The sequence below is a fragment of the Mustela lutreola genome, chromosome 1 (assembly GCF_030435805.1).
Source record: "Mustela lutreola isolate mMusLut2 chromosome 1, mMusLut2.pri, whole genome shotgun sequence".
Classification (NCBI taxonomy): Eukaryota; Metazoa; Chordata; class Mammalia; order Carnivora; family Mustelidae; genus Mustela; species Mustela lutreola.
In genome coordinates this window covers 216,642,329-216,666,123 of record NC_081290.1, presented here as the reverse complement: position 1 = coordinate 216,666,123, position 23,795 = coordinate 216,642,329, and the positions used below count along the sequence as shown (strand labels likewise).

At 36.4% G+C, this 23,795-nt stretch overlaps 1 long non-coding RNA gene and 1 pseudogene across 1 annotated transcript; one reads left to right on the top strand and one right to left on the bottom strand.

The window, feature by feature from the left end:
- The first annotated feature begins 7,324 nt into the window (after positions 1-7,324).
- Positions 7,325-23,794, top strand: LOC131839416 (uncharacterized). The gene is made up of 3 exons (XR_009356952.1): positions 7,325-7,747; positions 22,582-22,996; positions 23,667-23,794. It is a non-coding gene; the product is annotated as an uncharacterized LOC131839416 (long non-coding RNA).
- LOC131839409 (ragulator complex protein LAMTOR5-like) lies at positions 13,215-13,545 on the bottom strand (annotated as a pseudogene).
- Position 23,795: the final 1 nt, after the last annotated feature.

The following is a 23,795-nucleotide window of genomic DNA, read 5'->3' as shown; positions in this document are numbered from 1 at the left end:
TGCCCGTGTTCTCCTCAAGGATTTTGATGGATTTCTTTCGTACATTGAGGTCCTTCATCCATTTTGAGTCTATTTTTGTGTGTGGTGTAAGGAAATGGTCCAATTTCATTTTTCTGCATGTGGCTGTCCAATTTTCCCAGCACCATTTATTGAAAAGGCTGTCTTTTTTCCATTGGACATTCTTTCCTGCTTTGTCGAAGATTAGTTGACCATAGATTTGAGGGTCTGTTTCTGGGCTCTCTATTCTGTTCCATTGATCTATGTGTCTGTTTTTGTGCCAGTACCATGCTGTCTTGATGATGATAGCTTTGTAATAGAGCCTGAAGTCCGGAATTGTGATGCCACCAACGTTGGCTTTCTTTTTCAATATCCCTTTGGCTATTCGAGGTCTTTTCTGGTTCCATATAAATTTTAGCATTATTTGTTCCATTTCTTTGAAAAAGATGGATGGTACTTTGATAGGAATTGCATTAAATGTGTAGATTGCTTTAGGTAGCATAGACATTTTCACAATATTTATTTTTCCAATCCAGGAGCATGGAACATTTTTCCATTTCTTTGTGTCTTCCTCAATTTCTTTCATGAGTACTTTATAGTTTTCTGAGTATAGATTCTGTGTCTCTTTGGTTAGGTTTATTCCTAGGTATCTTATGGTTTTGGATGCAATTGTAAATGGGATTGACTCCTTAATATATCTTTCTTCTGTCTTGCTGTTGGTGTAGAGAAATGCAACTGATTTCTGTGCATTGATTTTATATCCTGACACTTTACTGAATTCCTGTATAAGTTCTAGCAGTTTTGGAGTGGAGTCTTTTGGGTTTTCCACATATAGTATCATATCATCTGCGAAGAGTGATAATTTGACTTCTTCTTTGCCGATTTGGATGCCTTTAATTTCCTTTTGTTGTCTGATTGCTGAGGCTAGGACCTCTAGTACGATGTTGAATAGCAGTGGTGATAATGGACATCCCTGCCGTGTTCCTGACCTTAGCGGAAAAGCTTTCCGTTTTTCTCCATTGAGAATGATATTTGCGGTGGGTTTTTCATAGATGGCTTTGATGATATTGAGGTATGTGCCCTCTATCCCTACACTTTGAAGAGTTTTGATCAGGAAGGGATGTTGTACTTTGTCAAATGCTTTTTCAGCATCTATTGAGAGTATCATATGGTTCTTGTTCTTTCTTTTATTGATGTGTTGTATCACATTGACTGATTTGCGGATGTTGAACCAACCTTGCAGCCCTGGAATAAATCCCACTTGGTCGTGGTGAATAATCTTTTTAATGTACTGTTGAATCCTATTGGCTAGTATTTTGTTGAGTATTTTCGCATCTGTGTTCATCAAGGATATCGGTCTATAGCTCTCTTTTTTGGTGGGATCCTTGTCTGGTTTTGGGATCAAGGTGATGCTGGCTTCATAAAATGAGTTTGGAAGTTTTCCTTCCATTTCTATTTTTTGGAACAGTTTCAGGAGAATAGGAATTAGTTCTTCTTTAAATGTTTGGTAGAATTCCCCCGGGAAGCCGTCTGGCCCTGGGCTTTTGTTTGTTTTGAGATTTTTAATGACTGTTTCAATCTCCTTACTGGTTATGGGTCTGTTCAGGCTTTCTATTTCTTCCTGGTTCAGTTGTGGTAGTTTATATGTTTCTAGGAATGCATCCATTTCTTCCAGATTGTCAAATTTATTGCCGTAGAGTTGCTCATAGTATGTTCTTATAATAGTTTGTATTTCTTTGGTGTTAGTTGTGATCTCTCCTCTTTCATTCATGATTTTATTTATTTGGGTCCTTTCTCTTTTCTTTTTGATAAGTCGGGCCAGGGGTTTATCAATTTTATTAATTCTTTCAAAGAACCAGCTCCTAGTTTCGTTGATTTGTTCTTTTGTTTTTTTGGTTTCTATTTCATTGATTTCTGCTCTGATCTTTATGATTTCTCTTCTCCTGCTGGGCTTAGGGTTTCTTTCTTGTTCTTTCTCCAGCTCCTTTAGGTGTAGGGTTAGGTTGTGTACCTGAGACCTTTCTTGTTTCTTGAGAAAGGCTTGTACCGCTATATATTTTCCTCTCAGGACTGCCTTTGTTGTGTCCCACAGATTTTGAACCGTTGTATTTTCATTATCATTTGTTTCCATGATTTTTTTCAATTCTTCTTTAATTTCCCGGTTGACCCATTCATTCTTTAGAAGGATACTGTTTAGTCTCCATGTATTTGGGTTCTTTCCAAACTTCCTTTTGTGGTTGAGTTCTAGCTTTAGAGCATTGTGGTCTGAAAATATGCAGGGAATGATCCCAATCTTTTGATACCGGTTGAGTCCTGATTTAGGACCGAGGATGTGATCTATTCTGGAGAATGTTCCATGTGCACTAGAGAAGAATGTGTATTCTGTTGCTTTGGGATGAAATGTTCTGAATATATCTGTGATGTCCATCTGGTCCAGTGTGTCGTTTAAGGCCTTTATTTCCTTGCTGATCTTTTGCTTGGATGACCTGTCCATTTCAGTCAGGGGAGTGTTAAAGTCCCCTACTATTATTGTATTATTGTTGATGTGTTTCTTTGATTTTGTTATTAATTGGTTTATATAGTTGGCTGCTCCCACATTGGGGGCATAGATATTTAAAATTGTTAAATCTTCTTGTTGGACAGACCCTTTGAGTATGATATAGTGTCCTTCCTCATCTCTTATTATAGTCTTTGGCTTAAAATCTAATTGATCTGATATAAGGATTGCCACTCCTGCTTTCTTCTGATGTCCATTAGCATGGTAAATTCTTTTCCACCCCCTCACTTTAAATCTGGAGGTGTCTTCGGGCTTAAAATGTGTTTCTTGGAGGCAACATATAGATGGGTTTTGTTTTTTTATCCATTCTGATACCCTGTGTCTTTTGACAGGGGCATTTAGCCCATTCACATTCAGGGTAAGTATTGAGAGATATGAATTTAGTGCCATTGTATTGCCTGTAAGGTGACTGTTACTGTATATGGTCTCTGTTCCTTTCTGATCTACCACTTGTAGGCTCTCTCTTTGCTTAGAGGACCCCTTTCAATATTTCCTGTAGAGCTGGTTTGGTATTTGCAAATTCTTTCAGTTGTTGTTTGTCCTGGAAGCTTTTAATCTCTCCTTCTATTTTCAATGATAGCCTAGCTGGATATAGTATTCTTGGCTGCATGTTTTTCTCGTTTAGTGCTCTGAAAATATCATGCCAGCTCTTTCTGGCCTGCCAGGTCTCTGTGGATAAGTCAGCTACCAATCTAATATTTTTACCATTGTATGTTACAGACTTCTTTTCCCGGGCTGCTTTCAGGATTTTCTCTTTGTCATTGAGACTTGTAAATTTTACTATTAGGTGACGGGGTGTGGGCCTATTCTTATTGATTTTGAGGGGCGTTCTCTGAACCTCCTGAATTTTGATGCTCGTTCCCTTTGCCATATTGGGGAAATTCTCCCCAACAATTCTCTCCAGTATACCTTCTGCTCCCCTCTCACTTTCTTCTTCTTCTGGAATCCCAATTATTCTAATGTTGTTTCGTCTTATGGTGTCACTTATCTCTCGAATTCTCCCCTCGTGGTCCAGTAGCTGTTTGTCCCTCTTTTGCTCAGCTTCTTTATTCTCTGTCATTTGGTCTTCTATATCACTAATTCTTTCTTCTGCCTCATTTATCCTAGCAGTGAGAGCCTCCATTTTTGATTGCACCTCATTAATAGCTTTTTTGATTTCACCTTGGTTAGATTTTAGTTCTTTTATTTCTCCAGAAAGGGCTTTTATATCTCTCGAGAGGGTTTCTCTAATATCTTCCATGCCTTTTTCGAGCCCGGCTAGAACCTTGAGAATTGTCATTCTGAACTCTAGATCTGACATATTACCGATGTCTGTATTGATTAGGTCCCTAGCCTTCGGTACTGCCTCTTGTTCTTTTTTTTGTGTTGAATTTTTATGTCTTGTCATTTTGTCCAGATAAGAGTAAATGAAGGGGCAAGTAAAATACTAAAAGGGTGGCAACAACCCCAGGAAAATATGCTTTAACCAAATTAGAAGAGATCCAAAATCGTGAGTGGGGAGAAAGGGGATAAAAAGAGGTTCAAAAAGGAAGAAAGAAAAAAAAAACAAAAAGAAAAGAAAAAAAAAAAAGAAAAGAAAAGAAAAGAATTTTTAAAAAAAGAAAACACCTAAGAAAATGTAAAAAAGAAAAATATATATATTAGATAAACTAGTAAAAAATCGTTAAAAAAGAAAAAGGTAACAGTTAAAAAAAAAATTTTACCCGAAGGCGAGAAAAAAAAAAATGAAAAAGAAAAAATCAAATTAACTGCAAGACTAAAAAAAATCCCAGGAAAAAAGCCATGAGTTCCGTGTTTCGCTTTCTCCTCCTCTGGAATTCTGCTGCTCTCCTTGGTATTGAAACCGCACTCCTTGGTAGGTGAACTTGGTCTCGGCTGGATTTCTTGTTGATCTTCTGGGGGAGGGGCCTGGTGTAGTGATTCTCAAGTGTCTTTGCCCCAGGCGGAATTACACCGCCCTTACCCGGGGCCGGGGTGAGTAATCCGCTCGGGTTTGCTTTCAGGAGCTTTTGTTACCTGAGCGCTTTCCGTAGAGTTCCGGAGGACGGGAATACAAATGGCGGCCTCCTGGTCTCCGGCCCGGAGGAGCCGAGAGCCCAGGGCCCCACTCCTCAGTGCGCCCTCAGAGAACAGCGCCCAGTTACTCCCGTCTGCCTGACCTCCGGCCGCGCTCCGAGCTCACCGAGCCTGCGACCGGTTCAAGGTAACACCGAGCTGCGAGCTTACTGTCGGCTCTGTCTCTGTAGCCGGCTTTCCCGTTCCAATACCCGCAAGCTCTGCGACACTCAGACACCCCCGATCCTTCTGTGACCCTGCGGGACCTGAGGCCACGCTGACCCCGCGTGGGTTTCGCCCCGGTTTAGCCTCTGGAGCGATGTCCCTCAGCGGAACAGACTTTTAAAAGTCCTGATTTTGTGCACGGTTGCTCCGCTGCTTGCCGGGAGCCGGCCCCTCCCCCCGGGGTCTATCTTCCCGTCGCTTTGGATTCACTTCTCCGCCGGTCCTACCTTTCAGAAAGTGGTTGTTTTTCTGTTTCCAGAATTGCTGTTCTTCTTCTCTTCGATCTGCCGATGGATTTTCAGGTGTTTGCAATCTTTAGATAAGCTATCTAGCTGATCTCCGGCTAGCTGAAGCAGTCTCAGCTTGCTACTTCTCCGCCATCTTGACTCCTCCCCTACTTTTCTCTTTCTCTCTTGGGATTTTTACATAATCCCAAATATCTCCTGTCCAATTCAACATGCTCTTTTCATATGTTTATGGGATCAATCAAGACTGGAGAACCTTCAATACAACTATTTGAAATGAAGTCATGCCACAAGAATACGACCGAGCAGTTTAAGAACCTTCACCTTTTGCCTCCTCCCCTCAACCTGAGGATCTTACATTCTTATTGCTAGATCTCAGGTAAGAACAGCAGCCCCCATTTCTCACTCTGTGATATTTAGATTATCAGCTCATCTCATGTGGTGAACCTGAAGAGGAAGAACACAGCCCTGGAATGTGGGCAGAAACCTTCTAGACTTCTGTACTGGGATCTGGACTGAAGAAGGAGAAGGACATCAGAATGATTCTGTCAGACCTTATGGTTCTACTGAATATAGGTGCATATAGGGACACAGTCAGAGGACTGTGGCAAGGACAGGGCCTCCCCATTCAGTGCAGAGTATTAATATAAACTAGATTTTAGCAAAGAGATGGTATGTCTCTGAGCCAGCATCAAAACCTTCACGATTCAGGAGAGTGAGAGGTCATAAGAACTAGCCTGACTGTCCCTTCAGAGGATGAACAATACAGGGACCGTGAGAACAGAACAAGCACGGTCTGAAAGTGGGGCTGAGGTTTCTCTCTCTCTTCGGGCCACACTTACTGGTAAGGTCCAGATTCCAGTAGTGAAGTTGTTCCTCCATATCCTTACCGATGTTTGGCGTCGTCTGTTTTGTTGTTTTGGTTTGATTTTAATGTTAGCTATTCTATTGGGTATGTAGTTGGATCTCATTGTGGTTTTAATTTGCATTCCTTAATGACTAATAGGGTTTAGCGTCTTTTCTTAGGCTTACTTGCCTGTTGTATATTTTCTGAGGTGAAGTGTCTGTTGAATTTTTTGCCTCTATTTTTAATTGGTCTGTTGTCTGTTTATCCACATTTGAAAATTTTTAACAGGTTTTAGACAGAAATCCTTTATCAGGTATGTGATTTACTAATATCTTCTTTTAATCTGGTGGCTGTCTTTTCACAGTCTAAATATTATCTGTTTAAAGAGCAGATGTCTTTCATTTTGATGATGTTCAGTTAGCATTTATTATTATGATTCATGATTTTGGTGTTGTAGCTAAGAAATCTTTGTACAAATCAGAGTCACAAGAATTTTTAATCAATATCTTCTAAAAGTTTTTGAAATAATTTTACATTTTACATTTATATCTCTGACTCATATTGAATTAATTTTTGCATAAGGAGTGAAGTTTAGTTGGAGGGTATGCCCAACTGTTGCAAAAACCTTTCTCCATTGAATTGATTTTACATATTTAATCAAAAATCAACTATTCGGGCGCCTGGGTGGCTCAGTGGGTTAAGCCGCTGCCTTCGGCTCAGGTCATGGTCCCAGGGTCCTGGGATCGAGTCCCGCGTCGGGCTCTCTGCTCAGCGGGGAGCCTGCTTCCTCCTCTCTCTCTCTCTGCCTGCCTCTCTGCCTACTTGTGATCTCTGTCTGTCAAATAAATAAATAAAAAAATTAAAAAAAAAAAAAAAAAATCAACTATTCATATGGATGTCAAGTCAACTTATGGGCTCTATTCTGTTCCAGTGATCAATGTGTGTCTCTTTACCAACACTACACTGTCTTGATTACCATAGCTTTATAGTCATTTTTAAAATTAGAAAGTATGGAAAAAAATAAAATTAGAAAACAGGATTCTAACCTTATTCTTCATTTCCAAAAATTGTTAATTCTTCGAGCTTCTTTGCCTTTACATGTAAATTTTAATATCAGCTTGTCTACATCTACAAACATCCTGCTGAAATTTCTGTAGGAATTGCACTATATCTGTCAATCAAAATGAAAGGAATTGTCATGTTTCCTATATTGTCTTCCAAACCATAAAAATTATGTCTCTCTCCATTTATTTGGTCTTTTTAATTTTTTTCATTAGGACTTTATAGATTACAGCATACAGATTTTGTACATGTTTTGATAAATTTCCCTACATTTTTCTTACTTACTCTTTTTTTTTCTTTTCTCTCTCTTTCTTTCTTTTTTTTTACATATTATAAATGGTATCTTTATTTTGGTTTTCACATAATACATTGATTTTGTTGTTGTTTTCTTTTATATAGACTTGTTATTTTGGACTTGAAAAATATTGCACTAATGCTATGGAGAGTTCCTGTATAACTTTGCATTTGCTTTTCTAGAGCTGCCATAACAAAGTATCACAAACTGAGGGGCTTAGAACAAACGAAATGGATTGTCTTACACTGCTGGAGCAACTAAAATCAAGGTGTTGGCAGAATCATTCTTCCTCTGAAACCTGCAGGGAGCAATTGTTGCTTACAATCCTCCGGGTGTCTGCTGTTTGCTGGCATTCTTTGGCTTTCCTCAGTGCACAGATCCTTCACTCAATCCTTGGTCTTCCCATCGCTGACTTCCCCCTATGCACGCCTGTCTCTGTATCAAATTTTCCCTACAAAAGTAGGGTTAGTATATTGTGGGATGAGGGGTTACCCTAATGACCTCTTCTTAATTTGATTTTCTCTGCAAAGACCCTATTTCCAAACAAGATCAATTACGAGGTTCTGGAGATGGGATTTTAATATATCTTCTTTTGAGGACACACTTCAACCCATAACAACCCCTCATTCAAGGTGTCTCCCTTGTGAACATCTTATGTTATCATGATGCATGTGTCAAAAACTTAAAAAAAAAAAAAAGACATTGGTACATTACCACCGATTAGACTCAGACTTGACTTGGCTTTCCTAAATTTTTCCACTAGTAAGCTCTCTTTATTTAGGATCCAATCGAGAGTATGATACTGAATTGGAATGTTGGGTGTCCCCAATGTCCTCTGACCTGTGACATTTTTTGTCTTTCCTTATTTTTCATGATCTTGGCAATCTTGAGGTATAATGACCAGGTATACTGTAAGAATGTCTTCAATGTGGTGTGTGACTGTTTTTTTATTTCATGGTTAGACTGTGGTTATAAGTTTGGGGAAAGAATACCACAGAGTTGAGGTATCCTTTTCATATCATCATATAAGGCTCTACATGAGGCCTTAAATGGCCATAACAAGATTTATCATTGACGAGTTCACTTTCATTACTTGGTGAAAGTATGTTTTACATACTGTAAAAGTAGTTTTTCTCTTTCCCTATTCTATTCTCTGTAATTAAATCACTGTTTATCCCCATCTCAAAGGTGTATGGAGTAATGATGGTGGGAATTAAGTTGAATCTCCTGGTAAGGGGTTTAAGGCCTACATATATTATTGAAATACTCTATAAGGAAGATTTGGCCACTTCTCTCATATATATTTGCATATATGCATGTATTCAGTGATTTAATTTATATCAATATGAATTAATTTATATCACGTGTATTTATTTTATACTTTGGATTAGAATCCTATATTATATTATTTATTTTCTTTCAAAAATTATTCCAGTCTTGGCCACTGAGGACTTTTTCAGGTTGTTGGCTCCTTTTTGCTTTTGGCATGCTTCCACTTTTATTTTTCTTTGAGGCATGTCTCACCTGCTGGTATTGTGAAGTGCTGACGATTCTGTATGTGTTTTCCTTCCTCAAGACCTAGAATCAGCCATTCTCCAAGTTGCTCTGGTCCTTTTCATTGGAGAATGATATTGAACCCAACCAAGATCTGGGTCATATGTGTTTGTTGTTATTAGCATGTTACTGACTTAACCTTTTCAGCAGAAAATAACTAGGAAATATATGTCTATATATGAATCCATTTACATCTAGATGTATGTATAATATAATTTCTTTATCCATCAGTATATTTTTAAACTAAACATGAAATCTTAGTCTATTGCAGAATTCTACTCAGAACCACAGTGGTTATTCCAGCCCTCCCCATCCCTTATTTGTCAGTTCTTTTCCCTGACATGAAAAGCCAGGCTTTTATTATCTGCCTTTTGTTTACTATATGTTCATTCTTGACACAGATATAAAGCTCCTTCAGAAATGTTAATACACACCCCTGTGAGGAACAAATTTATAAACTTGAGTCTAGGGTTTATGTATAAATATTTTTTGTCTTCACTTTACAATTTCTAATCAAAATACTGTTTTCCAAATTTACTTAGATCTACTTTCCCCCACTCCCTCAAAGAGGCCATGCCTTTCATTTGTAATACAATGAGATCATTTGTGGCGGTTGGCATTCCATTCTAGGTTCCTTGGATAGCCTATTTGGCTTTGTTAATTTGCATATATTAGAGATCACTCTTGGTGATATAGAATTTTGTGGCTTTGGAGAAATGCGGAGAGGCATGAATCCATCCTTCAGTCCTATCCAAAAGAGATTCCATTACTGGTTCCATTACTTTAAGAATTCCTCTGTGTGTCACCTTTGTTGTCAACCAGTCCCCACTCCTATAACCCTGAGACACCAATATTCTATTTTTCATCCCTATAGTTTAGCTTTTTAGGGGACTTCCCCTAGTGGCATCATAAAATAAGTATCCCTTTGGATCTGGCTCCTTTCTACTCAGCAAAATGCATCTAATATTCATCCATATTATTATGCACATGAGTAACTCATTCCTTGTTATGACCAAATACCATTTTCTTTTAGGGATGTACCACATATTGCTTATCCATTTACCTGCTGAAGGATATTTTGTTTCCTTCCTGGTGTTTTGATTATGAGCAAACCTTTACAAACATTCCCATACTGGTTTTTGTGTGAACATAAGTTTTCAGTTCCTTTGGGTAAATACCAATGGATGAGGTACTGAGTTATATGCTAAGTCTATGTTTAACTTTATTAAAGGTAGATAGATAGATGATAGATAGATAGATAGATAGATACAAATTGTCTTCCAGAGTAACTGGTGCTATTCATTCCCACCAGCAATAAATGAAATTTCCTGTTGTTCTGCATCCTCACCAGTATCTGGTGTTGTCAGTTTTATTTTATCTTATTTTATTTTATTTTAGCCATTGTATTAGATATATAGTAGTGTGTAATTATGGTTTTAATTCTAGTGTCTCTGATGACTAATGATTCAGAGTATTTACATATGCTTATTTGCCATCCAGAGATTTGCTTTAGTGAAATGTCTGTATCTTTCAAACATTTTAAAAATTGGATTATTTGCTTTTGTATGTTTGAGTTTTAAATGTTTTTGTGTGTATCTTCTGAATATAAATTTATCAGTTATTTGACCAAAATATTTTCTCATGGAATGTGGCTTGGTTTATATTCTTAAAATTCTTAAACAATCTTTCAGAGAGCAAGAGTTTTTATTTTTGATAAAGTTAAATTTAACAATCTTCCTTTCATGAAGTGAGCTTTTGATGTTTTAGCTAAGGTTGTCTTTTCTCCCTCAAAGTGCCTTTATGCTTTGGTGGAAAATCAGCTGACATGACTGGGCCAGTCTCTGCTCCACCTTTTGTCTGGCTCTGATGATCCATATGTCTATCCTTTTGTCAATACTACATGTTTTGATTACTGTGTGATTCTAGTAAGTCTTGAAATCCAGTAATGTGGATATTCTAATTTTTTTTGTTGTTTTAGGATTGTTTTGGCTATTCTATTTGCTTTGGTGTACTATAATACACTTTAAACCCAGCTTGTTTGTAACTTCAAACTATTTTCTAGAAATTTCTTAGAGATTACACTGAATTTATAGATCAAATTGAGAGAACTGTCATCATAACTCTATAAGTTATTCATCCTATGAATGTGGTTTATTCCTTCATTTATTTGGATCTTATTCCTTACATCATTGCATCGTAGCTTCCACTGTACTGATCTGCACATATTTTGTTAAGTTTATACCTAGTTAATTTACTTTCTTAAAAGTTAACAATTTTTCTTTCTCTGACTTATTTCACTTAGTATAATAATCTGTCTCCATCCATATCATTGCAAATGGTGATTTCATTCTTTTTTTATGGCTGAGCAATATTCCATTGTGTATGTATGTATATATATATACATACAAACACACACACACACACACACACACACACACACACACAATGGATATTACCACTTCTTTATCCATTCATCAGTTGATGGACATTTGGGCTCTTTCCATAACTTGATAACACTGATATAAATGTCAGGATGTATGTATGCTTTCAAATCTGTATTTTTGTATCCTTTGGTTAAGTGCCTAGTAGTATAATTGCTGGATTGTATGGTAGTGCTTTTCTAAACTTTTTTTGGAAACTCCATACTGTTTTCCAGAGTGGCTGTACCAGTTTGTATTCCCACCAACAGTGCAAGAGGGTTCCCTTTCCCCACATCCTCGCCAACACTTTGTTTCTTGTGTTTTTGACTTTAGCCATTCTGACCAGTGTGAGGTGATTTCTCAGATTTGTATTTCACTGGTGATGGGTGATGTTAAGCATCTTTTCATGTGTCTATTAACTATCTGGATGTCTTCTTTGGAAAAATGTCTATTCATATCTTCTGCCCATTTTTTAGTTGAATTACTAGTTTTTTTAGCATTTTAATAAGTTCTTTGTATATTTTGAATACTAATTCTTTATCACATATGTCATTCGCACATATCTTCTCCCACTCCATTGGTTTTCTAAAAGTTTTGTTGATTGTTTACTTCACTGTGCAGAAGCTTTTTATTTTGATTAAGTCGCAATTGTTTATTTTTTCTTTTCTTTTCTTGCCTGAGAAAAACCTATCTTAAAAGAACTTGCTAGAGCTAATATCAAAAAGGTTATTGTCGGGTTCTCCTCTAGGATTTTAATGGTTTCATGTCTCACATGTCTTTAATCCATTTTGAATTTATTTTTGTATATGGTGTATAGCATATGATTTCATTTATATGTGGGATTTAAGAAACAAAACAAAGAAGTATAGGGGTAAAAAGAGAGAGAGAGGGGCCAACCAAGAAACAGACACTTAACTATAGAGAACCAACTGTTGGTTAGCAGAGAGAGAAGGTCGTTGTAAGAAGGATTAAGTAGGTGATGGGCATTAAGGAGTACATTTATTGTGCTGAACACTGGGTATTGTGTGGAAGTACTGAATCACTAAATAGTACATCTGAAAGTAATATTACACTAATATTAACTGGAATAAATAAAAAGAAAAAAAATTAATAATTTTACTGTGATATATTTGACATACAGCAAACTGCACATACTAAAAATGCACAATTTGGAAATTTTCATCATAGGTACACATAAGTAACTTTCAACAAAAAAAGGATAATGAACCTATCCATCCATCATCTGTGAAAGTTTCTTTGACCCTTGTTTTTGTTTTCAACTTCTTTATTCTGGTAAGAAGTCTTAACACAAAATGTTCCATTTTAATGCATTTTTAAGTGTACAGTATTGGTAAGAATGTTGTACATCAGCTCTCTAGAATTTATGAATCAAGTTAATTCCCTTCTTGAAGTTTTTGTAAATGTGGGCTTTTTAAAAATTTTAAATATAAATTTTGAAGCTATACCTGTGGCATTTTAAAAAACTTTCAGATACAACCTTTTCATTGCGTATATGTAGGAATCAAGATGACTTTTACATACTGACCTTTTGTCCTGTGACCTTGCTAAACTCATTCATTAATTCAAGATTTTATTTTTGTAAAGTCTTTGGGATATTCTACACTCATAATCATGTTTTCTGTGAATACATACATTTTATTTCTTCCTTCCCAATGTTTTTTTTTTCCCCCTCCAACTAGATTTATTGAACACAGGAAATTTCTATATACAAAGTGACTTGGATTTGTTACTTCAAAACATGATCCTTTCTTACTAATATTTTGATAACTTAGTCTATTGAGTATCAAAATGAAGCTCACTCTAAAATTAATAGGGAAGTGCCCAATGCATGCCAAATGAGTGGTCTACCCACTGGAACTTTAATAGTTCTACAATATAATTAGCATAGGTAGGATGCAGCCCCTATGACAGACTGCTGGAGAACTGATATGACATGTTAAGAGGTCATTTTGCACACTGCTACTGTGATGCTGTCATGTTTCTGGATCATAATGCTCCCATTATCTGATTCTACACACACCACAGGAGAATCATTTGGGTCTGAGGTTAGCTTGCTGCTTGCTAGTCTAGAACAGATATGACTCCAGTATGCTAAACTGACAGGCTCTCACAGAAGCCCAAATTAAGTCCTTGTGAATCTGTGTGCAAGATTCCAGCAATGGAAGGATTCTTCATTGTGTCCTCCAAGTGCTGCTCCAAGGTCACCTCCATCATACCACCCACTGTCCACCTGGTCTGGGATCCCATAACAAGTCCAATGTTTGTCTTTTTTTGTGTTTGTTTGTTTTTTTCCTTGTTTTGCTGCACTACCTAGGATTTCCAGTGCAATGTTAAACAGAAGTGGGGAGAGAGGACATCTCTTTTATTATCCTAAAATTGGAAAAGAAGAATTTGGATTCTCACTGTTAAGAATGTTCTCAGCATTCGTTTTTTTCATAGAAACTCTTATTGAGTCCAAGAAGCTCCTTTCTTTTCCTGGTTGCTGAGACTTTTTTTTTTTTTAATTGTATTTATTTATTTGACAGAGATCACAAGTAGGCAGAGAGAGAGAGAGAGAGAGAGAGGAGGAAGCAGGCTCTCCGCTGAGCAGAGAGCCCAACGTGGGACTCGATCCCAGGACCCTGAGATCATGACCTGAGCTGAAGGCAGAGGCTTAACCACTGAGCCACCCAGGTGCCCCATTGCTGAGACTTTTTATCATGAATGGATGTTGTACTTTGTTGAGTGTTTTTTTCCGCTTATATTGATATGATGTGGTTTTTCTTCTTTAGTAATTTAATAAGGTAATTTACATGGATTATATTTGAAATGTGGAAGTACTCTCATGTTTTCTTGAACAAACAAAATATCTTGCAGATATTTTATTAAGGATTTTTGCCTTGGTGTTTAAGGGACATTTAGGAATATGCTTTCTTGTTTGATTTTAGATTCAATTGTTTTCTCAATTGTCTTTCTGTTTTCAACTTTACTCATTCCTGCTGTAACTTTTATTAGTTTCTCCTTTCTGTTTGCTCTATTTATAACCTGCTTTTATTTCTCTAGTTTAAGTTGAATATTACATTATTGTTTTAGATCTTTCCTTTCTCCTTATATATGCATTTAATGCTATAATTCTTCCACTAAGAATTAATTCAGCTACAGCCCAAATTTTGATATGTTATATGACATTTTTCATTGAATTTAACATATTTTAAAATTTCTCTTATGATTCTTTTTTTGAGCAATGGATCATTATGCTTTTAAAAAAAAATTTCCAGTATCTTGAGATTCTCCTGATATTTTTGTTTAACTAATTCCCATTTTAGTCTAAGAACATATATTGTAAGATTTTTGTTATTTCAAACACGTAAGACTTTTTTAATGGCCCAAAATATGATCTATCTTGATTAATGTTTCATGTACATTTGGGAAAAATGTATAGTCTGTGTTGTTGGGCGGAATGATTTATTAAGTATTAGTTAAGTTCAATCAGTTGATAGTGCTCCTAAGGGTGTCTATATCCTTATAATTTTCTTCCTACTTATTTTATTAATTATCTAAAGAGGAATGTTGAAATCTCCAAAGATACTAGTGGATTTTTTTTTCTCTTTTTGTGTATATCAGTTTTTGCTTCGTGCGATATGAAATTCTTTTGTTTCATGCATACATGCCTGGGATTTTTATGTATTCTTAATCAACTTCTATATCATTTTGTAATACCTTCTTAATCCTTAATGTTCTTCCCTGTTCCTATGTCTTTAAAATTAACAGAGCTACTCCAGTTTTCTTTAGGTTAGGGTTCATGTGTATCTTTCTTATCCTTTTATTTTCAGCTGAGGCCTTTACACTTAAAGTAGGCTTATTGTAGACTGCACAGAATTTCAGATTATGTTTTATACATTCTAACAATCTCTGTTTGATTGGTGAGCTGAAAGTATTCATATTTGTCATAGTTATTGATGTAATTAAATTAAACGGTAACATTAGGTATCTGTTTTCTATTTTCTCTTTTTCCCACTTACTTTTTCCTGCTTTCTTGAGATTAAGTAGGCATACTTTTTTAAGTTTTTATTTAAATTCCAGTTAGTTACATGGATGGAGTTAAGAGAGTATTATGCTAAGCAAATTAAGTGGGCATTTTAAAATATAAAACTGCTTAGAAGAGATCAAATTTCAACTTTTTTTATTTTTTAAAATAAACTATCTTCAGAGAAGTTTAAAGTTCACAGAAAAAATTCAGGAGAGAGTACAAAGAGTTCTTGTATACCACACACTTACAACCTTTCCTACTATATATAAACTTTTCTACTATAGACAACCTTTTCTACCAGAGTGGCACATTGTGACAATTGATTAATCTACATGGACACATCATTATCAACCAAAGTCTGTAATTTACATTAGGCATCACTCTTAGTATTGTACCTTCTGTGGGTTATAACAACATAATGACATGGTATTGTAGTATCATATAGAATGGTATTACTGCCCCAGAAATCTTTTGTACTTAACCTACCCAATACATCCTCACAACAACCGCTGGAAACAACTGATTTTTTTTTTCCTTGCTGTCTCCAGTTTTGCCTTTCCTAGAATGGCATATAGTTGGATTCATGTAGTATGTAGTTTTTTCATAATGGCTTCCTTCACTTAGTGATACTCATTTAAGTTCTTATCTTTTCATGGATTGACAGCTCAATTCTTTTAAGTGTTGAGTACTATTCACTGGCTGGATGTCCCAAAGTTTATTTATCCATTCCCCTACCTAAAGACATCTTGATTGCTTCCAAGTTTTGGCAGTTATTAACAAAGCTGCTATAAACATGTACAGAGTTTTGTGTGGACATAAGTTTTATATTTATTTGGGTAAATACCAACAAACACGATTGTTGGAAGAGCATGTTTGGTTTTATAAGAAACTGCCAAACTCTTCCAAACTACCCATACCATTTTGTATTTCCTAACATCAGTGAATGAGAGTTCCTGTTGCTCCACATCTTTATCAACATTTGATGTTGTCAGTATTCTAAGTTTGGCCCATTAATTGTTTAATTTGCAGTTCCCTAATGATATACAAAGATACATATATCTTCTGTAGGAAGGTGTCTGTCAGAAGTTTTGTTCATTTTTTAAATTTCCTTACTGAGTTTCTTTTCTTTACCTTAGTTTCTGATTTATTTCACCTTCACCTGTCTAAAAGGACTTCTTTCAACATTTCTTACAAGGTGTGGATCCTGGGCATATATCCCCTTACATTCTTTTCATTCTTTCCTTTAAAAAAAATATTTTATTTATTTATTTGAGAGAGTGTGTGTGTGTGTGAGCATGAACTGGGGAGGCAGGGGGAAGAGGCAGAGGCAAAAGGAGAAGCAAACTCCCTTCTAATCAGAGACCCTGACCTCAGACTCAATCTCAAGACCCTGAGATTATGACCTGAGCAGAAGGCAGATGCTTAACCAACTAAGCCACCCAGGTGTCCCTCATTCTTTCTTTTTTTAATTTTAATCTGATAAACTCTTTATTTCTCCTTCACTTTTAAGGAATGATTGGGCAGTATACATATTTCTAGGTTTGTGTTTATTTTCTCTCAGTATTTTAAATATTTCATCTACTCTCTTCTTGCCTGCAGGATTCCTGAAGAAAAGTCAGATATACTTTGATTCTATGTCAGTAAGATATTTTTACCCGTGGCTGCTTTCAAGATTTATTCTTCATATTTAATTTTTAAAATTTAAATATTACATTTTTGGCCTTTATTCTCCTTGGTGTCTTCTGAGCTTTCTGATGTGTGGCTTGGTGCCTAACATTAATTTTGGAAAATTCTCACTCAGTATTAATTCAACTAATGTTTGCTCCTGTCTTTCTTCTCCTTCTAGTATTCGCATTATGGGTATGTTATGCTCTTTGTAGTTGTCCTACAGTTACTGGATATTCTTGGGGCTTATTGCTTTCCTTTTTCTCTCTGCTTTTAAATTTAGGTATTTCTATGGAGCTCAAGCTCTAATTCCTTGAAATGTCTAGTATACTAATGAGCCCATCGAAGGCATTCTTCATTTATGTTACATTATTTTTACCTCTGACATTCTTAGAAATACTCTCTTAGCACTTTGGTCTCCCTACTTCTTATCTATCTGTTCTTGTATATTGTCTACTGTTTCCATTAACCCCCTTAGCATATTAATCATAGGTTTTCAAATTTAAATATCTCATCTGATATTTCCACCATTCTTGCGATATCTGACTCCAATTCTAATTGCCTCTTCAATCTCTTCAAACTGTTTTTTGCTAGTTAGTGTGCCTTGTAATTTCTCAAAAGGCTAACATGACATACTAGGTAAAAGGAATTGCAGTAAATGTGCAATTCCAGTAATGTGCTAGTAAGGGGGATATATCGTCTCCCCCCACCTCCTTGGTGAGTGTAGTCTTTTGAGTAGGTCAGACTTTTAGTGATCCTGTGTCCTTGAGCTGTAGAGGTCAGCAGTGCTTCTCAGTTCCCCACTCTTTGCTTGGGTCATCCCTTCTCCCAGGGAGGTTGGTTCTGGTTAAATAGTTTCTCCTTTTAAAGAGGACAGTCGTCTTTAAGAAGAATAGAATGCTCTAACACACTTCAAAATGGTTACTTACTATTCCCCTCCCCCTGTCAAAGGAGCTGCAGTTTTTTCCCCTCAATATTCACAATAAGGACCTGATAAAGTTCCTCTAGGTAAAACTCTCAAAAGTGTGGGTCCTTCCTATGTTTGCATTCCCCTAGAGTTTTTAACTCTCAGCCTTGTGTACCCTGAGCCTCTAGCTATATATCAACTGCAGTATAGGTTTTCCTACCCAGCACCATATCCCATGGACAGTTCTGCCAGTGAGTTTCTGCTCTGGTAAACTGATACTCTCTGTATCTGCCTATGTGACTCTCTCCAATAGGGAGCAGCAGCCCTTTGACCTGTGACCTCATTCGCTAATGGATCTAGAGTTGTTGATTTTTCAGTTTTTCAGCTTTTTACCTGTTGGGACATAGTGTGATTTCTGAGCTTCTCACATGTTACACCAGAAACTGGAAGTCTAGGCCTGTACTTTTCAAGTTTGTTTTATTTCTTCAAGTGACTCATTATTTATACCTCTACTTTAATTTTTTTTTTAGTGTCTGCTGTAGAGTTTAAAATATAAGCATACCTCATCTATTGCACAGTAGAGATACTGAGACTTTTACAAATGAAAGTTTGTGGCAGCCTTTCATCCAGCAAGTCTATCAGCACCATTTTTCCTATAGCATCTGCTCACTTCATGTCCATGTGTCACATTTTAGTCATTCTCACAACATTTCTAACTTTATCATTATTATTATATTTGTTATGGTGATCTGTAATCAGGATTATGACCAGCTGAAAGCTTAGATGATGGTTAACATTTTTCAGCAAAAAAGTAATATTTAATTAAAGTATATACTTTTTTATACATAAGGCTTTTGCACACTTGGTTAGAATGTAAATCTAACTTTTATATGTGTGGGGGAATGAAAAAATTTATTTGACTCACTTCATCACAATATTTGTTTTATGGCAGTTGTTAAGAACCAAACATGTAAGATCTGCAAGGCATTCCTGTAGACCTCCTTAACTAATTTTGTCCACCTTCAGTAATACTATACTCTTATAGTAATACTATACTCTAAAGAGTAATACTCTTTACATGTGATGTCAAAACTTGATCATAGTCCTAATTCTTCTTTACTTTGTCTTGCATCATTGTGATCATTTCACTTTTACATATGTCATAAACACATAGTACATTGTGACTGTCTTTGCTTTAAATAGTTATTATTAAAGAAAATATTGTAATACCTCACATTTTATCTAATCTAATTTCTAGTGCCCTCCGTGTCTTTATATAGAGTCAAGTTTCCTCTCAGCATGACATCCTTTTCTCTGAAGAAATTTGTACAACTGTACATGTACTTTTTGTACATTTGATTGGCTGATATCAATTCCCTTAATTTTTCTTTCTTTGAAAAATTAAAAAATCTCCTACTTTTGAAGGATATTTTCAGTGGATATAGAATTGTGGGATGACTTATTTTCTTTCAATGTTTTAAAAACATCATCCATTGTCTTCTCAGTTGCATAGATTCTGATAGTCTTATTGGTATAATTCTTACCTTTATTCCTCTGTATATAATCTTCCCCCATCCATTGTTATGGCTGCTTTCAAGACTTTCTCCTTATTACTGTTTTTATTCAGTTTGAATGTGACTTGCTAAGGTGTTGGAGGTTTTGTTGGTTCACTTGTTTGTTTTATTTATTTTTTTTTCTGTTTGATATTTTCTGAACATCAAGAATCTTTTTTTTTAATATTTATCACTAATTTTAGAAAATTTTTTTAAAGTATTTTTTCAGGGGTGCCTGGGTGGCTCAATGGTTTAAGCCTCTGCCTTTGCTCAGGTCATGGTCTCAAGGGTCCTGGGATCGAGCTCTACATCAGACTTTCTGCTCAGCAGGGAGCCTGCTTTTCCCTCTCTCTCTACCTGCTGCTCTGCCTACTTGTGATCTCTCTCTGTCAAATAAATTTTTAAAAATCTTAAAAAAAAAAGGTGTTTCTTACATTATTTCTTTCTGCCCTGTTCTCTTTGTTTTCTTGCTTATGTGTAATCTAATTACACATAAGTTAAATCATTTAATGTTGCCTTATTGCTCGTTGCTACTCTATTCTGTTTTTATTTTCCACTCTTTGTTTTTCCTTTGTGTTTGGATTGTGTGTTTTGTATTTGGATTGTGTGTTTTGTATTGATCTATTTTTGTGGTCATTGACTTTCCTTGGTTATATGACATATACTTTGAAGCCCAACAATGACATTTTCTATAGATTTTGTTTCTAGCTTATCTAAGTCTATCTTACAGTTTTCATCTGTCCTGAAATTACCTGTGTATCTTGCATGTTGTTGACATTTTTCATCAAAGCCTTTAATATACTAATTATAAGTTATTCTGAAGTCCTTGTTTAAAAGCTCAAACATCTGTTTTGTATCTAAGTCTGGCTGTGAGGAGTATTTTGTCAGTTTAGGTTGATTTTTTTTAATGCCTTTTGACATGTCTTATGTTTTGTTGAATACCTGACATTATATATGACAATAGATACTGTATTATGACAGTAGATGCTAAGTCCTTTTCACGTTACTTGGTAAGCACACACTTTCTTCTGTTAGACCTTTACTTTGGGGATTTGTGTTAATCTAGTCAGGACTTGACATGAGTTTGAAGTTTGTTATTGCTCTGGTTACCAAAGTTAGAATATGTTAATGTTATGTGTTCCAGAGACTTCCGATGCCTCTGGTAGAGGTTTTCTCCACCTCGCATAGGTAGCATATTGGGGCTGATAACTTTTGTTGTAAATTCTTTCTTGTGCTGTTCACTGTGGGGTATTTAAAGACAACTCTCGCTCCTACCCACTAGATGCTAGTAATATCCCTCAAACTATGATAACCAAAATTGTCTCTAAAGAGTACCAAATTTCCCTGGTTGATTCGGGGTAGGTCTCAGTTTAGAGGCACTACTCTGTTTTACTTCTTGGTTTGGCTCTGGGTCCTCTTTTTGTGCTGCTTTTAAAGAAACTCTATATCTTTCATCTCTCTACCTGTATTGCCCTCTACATCAATAATCCTAAGGACGTTTGCACGCTTATTTTCACTTGCATTTGGTTTTTAGTGGCTAATTAAAACTAGTTTATCTTCATACCAATTTATATGGCCTCTAATAAAATCTCCTCCAGATAAACATGCAGAGAGCCTGTTTTCCTCCATGCTTGTGCCACCACTATGCATAATCTTAGTTGTTTGATTTGCTTCCTCAATTTTCTAATGGTTTGAACACAAATCATTAATGTTTAGTTTGTCTAGCATTTTTCTTTTTTTTTTTTTTTTTAAGATTTTATTTATTTATCAGAGAGAGAGGGGGAGAGAGCAAGCACAGGCAGACAGAATGGCAGGCAGAGGGAGAGGGAGAAGCAGGCTCCCTGCTGAGCAAGGAGCCCGATGTGGGACTCGATCCCAGGACGCTGGGATCATGACCTGAGCCGAAGGCAGCTGCTTAACCAACTGAGCCACCCAGGCGTCCCTGTCTAGCATTTTTCTTGCAGTAGGAGGGCAGCAACAATTTTTCCAGCTTTCCATATTTCTGAACTGAAATGGGAAGACCCCATTATCTTTATAATGTCCCCCAGTTGTCCTGTTGGCTGTTATTTTTTTCAATCTGGGAGTGGGTCAAGGATGGCTTATTCTAGTGAATTTTCATATTTTACTCACCGTTCATGTATAATCCTTTCAAACCATTTTCTCCTAAGAAATTAAGATTATTTGAATAGCCCTGGATTATTGTTTTACATAATGTCTCCTAAATGTATTTGTCTAGCATTCCTCCATGGTTACTTACAGATTAAATGTTTCTGGGAGGGATATAGATGTGCCTTTGTGTCCTTAAGTGGTCTACACTTATGAATGTATGAGATCCATGGCCACAGTTTGGTTACTTGGTTAATGTGTCAGCTAAATATTTGCCTTGTAAAGGTACTTTTTTCTTTTTTGCATTTAGGAACTAATATGTGGGGTATAACTTTATTATATGAATACTCTCTTCCCAAAGGTTTTTATCTTAGTTATTTTAGAATCTATTGATGATTCTTGTTGATTTAGTTAATGTTACAGTGTATCTAAAGTGGCTGTTTTCTACCTCTCCTTTAGGTCTCTCCAGAAAAGATAAGTAGTGTTTAATGACATTTCTGCAAATCCAGAAAGTTTTTTCCCATCCCTTTTGTTAGCTCCAGGCTCTTGGCTGTTATCCTTAGGCTTTGAAACCATAAAATGGCTATGCAAATGCGTACTATATCCAAGTAATGTCTGGAAACAAAAACAAAACAAAACAGATTTGTCTCCCATGTTTCTTCTAGAGCAAGAAATATTTTTATAGCCTCTCCTAGGAGTCTTTCTTTTTAATCCACTGGTCAAAATTGGAGCACATGCCTTGTGCTAACCAATCAGAAAGAGGAAAATAAAGGAAAAGTATGACGATTTTTGGACCAAATATGGCCCCCCTGCTTATGGCTAGGGATGAGCCAGAACCTCTGATGTATTTGTCTCTATAAAGGAGACAATATGGTTGACAAATCCCGAATCTCTAATGGGAACTGAGAAGCTGGAAAACAAGCATGCCGGCTGTCGGTCTGGAGGACTCCCCTTCTCCCTTACCAACTTACCCCCAGCACTACCTATGCTGCTGTTGTGCATGTGTGTATTAGTGAGAGAAGACTTAACTCAATTCCGTTTCCTTTTCCTTTTATTTCCTCAGAAACATGAATTCTACTTTTGTGCAGCATGTCCCCAGGAGGCTTATCTGCTACATCTGCAAGGACTATTTCACAGACCCCTTCACCCTTAGCTGTGGGCACAACTTTTGTACTCCATGTCTCTGCCTCCTGTGAGAGGATGCTCAGCATCCTACTCACTGCTCTGTGTGCAGGACAGTATCTCCATGAATAGACTTCAAAGGCATTGTTTTCGCTGTGAAACAGGTTCGTGTTTCCAAAGAATCCATTGCCTGCCAGTTACCGAACTCTGCCAAGCAAGTCTGTAGGATACACCTAGTATTAAAGGACCTCTTCTGTCCAACTGAAAAGAGCCCGCTGTGTTTGCACTGCTCCAGTTCCCAAAGGCATGCCACTCACAGACACTCACCAGTGTCACAAGCCGCTGAGCAGTGCAGGGTAAGTACCATCACTGTGAAATGTGGAAGACTCCATGCCTTATCAGGCAATGAGCAACAGTTGTTGATTTTTATTTTTCTCAAGCAAATAGAATTACAAGATACCATGTGCCATGCACTGTTCTGAAAAATTAGGGATATGACACTGAAGAAACTAGACAAACATCTTTGCTCCCCTAAAGTTTAAATTCTGTTGGGTTGAGGGAGAATGGTGATGAGTTGAGGAGGGTGTTGGCATTTCAGCGTAACTAACAGGGTATGTAATCTCTAGAGACAGTGACAGTCATTGGCTACTTCAGCAATGATGACAACAAACGTCTTTTAGTGATAGCAGATTTAGAAATAATGTATTGTAATCATACCATAGAAAAAGTGATCGCCATCATTTCAAAATTAAATATGAATCAAGATTCACTTCTGAACATTGTCCATATTACATATAATGTAAGTAGTAGATTCCTCAGATTATGGATTACATTTTCTAAATTCAGGAACTCTATTTTTGATCAGTCTCCCAGATTTGACTATTAGTGTTCTCAGAGAAAATCATTGACATATCTGCTTTCTTTACTTTTTTATTTTTCTCATGTCTATCCCCTTATCAATTTTTGAGGTATCTGAAAAGTGCTATTTCTGTTTTTCTAGTGCTTAAATTTGCAGTTCTTTTACAGGAGAAACTTCTGATGCAAATGAAATCTATTTGGAAAAGCAGACAGGAAAATCAGAAAAATCTAAACAAAGAGTACAACTTGTTTAGAGCATGGAAGTTAAGAGTAGGCCCTGTTTCCCTTGGAACCAGA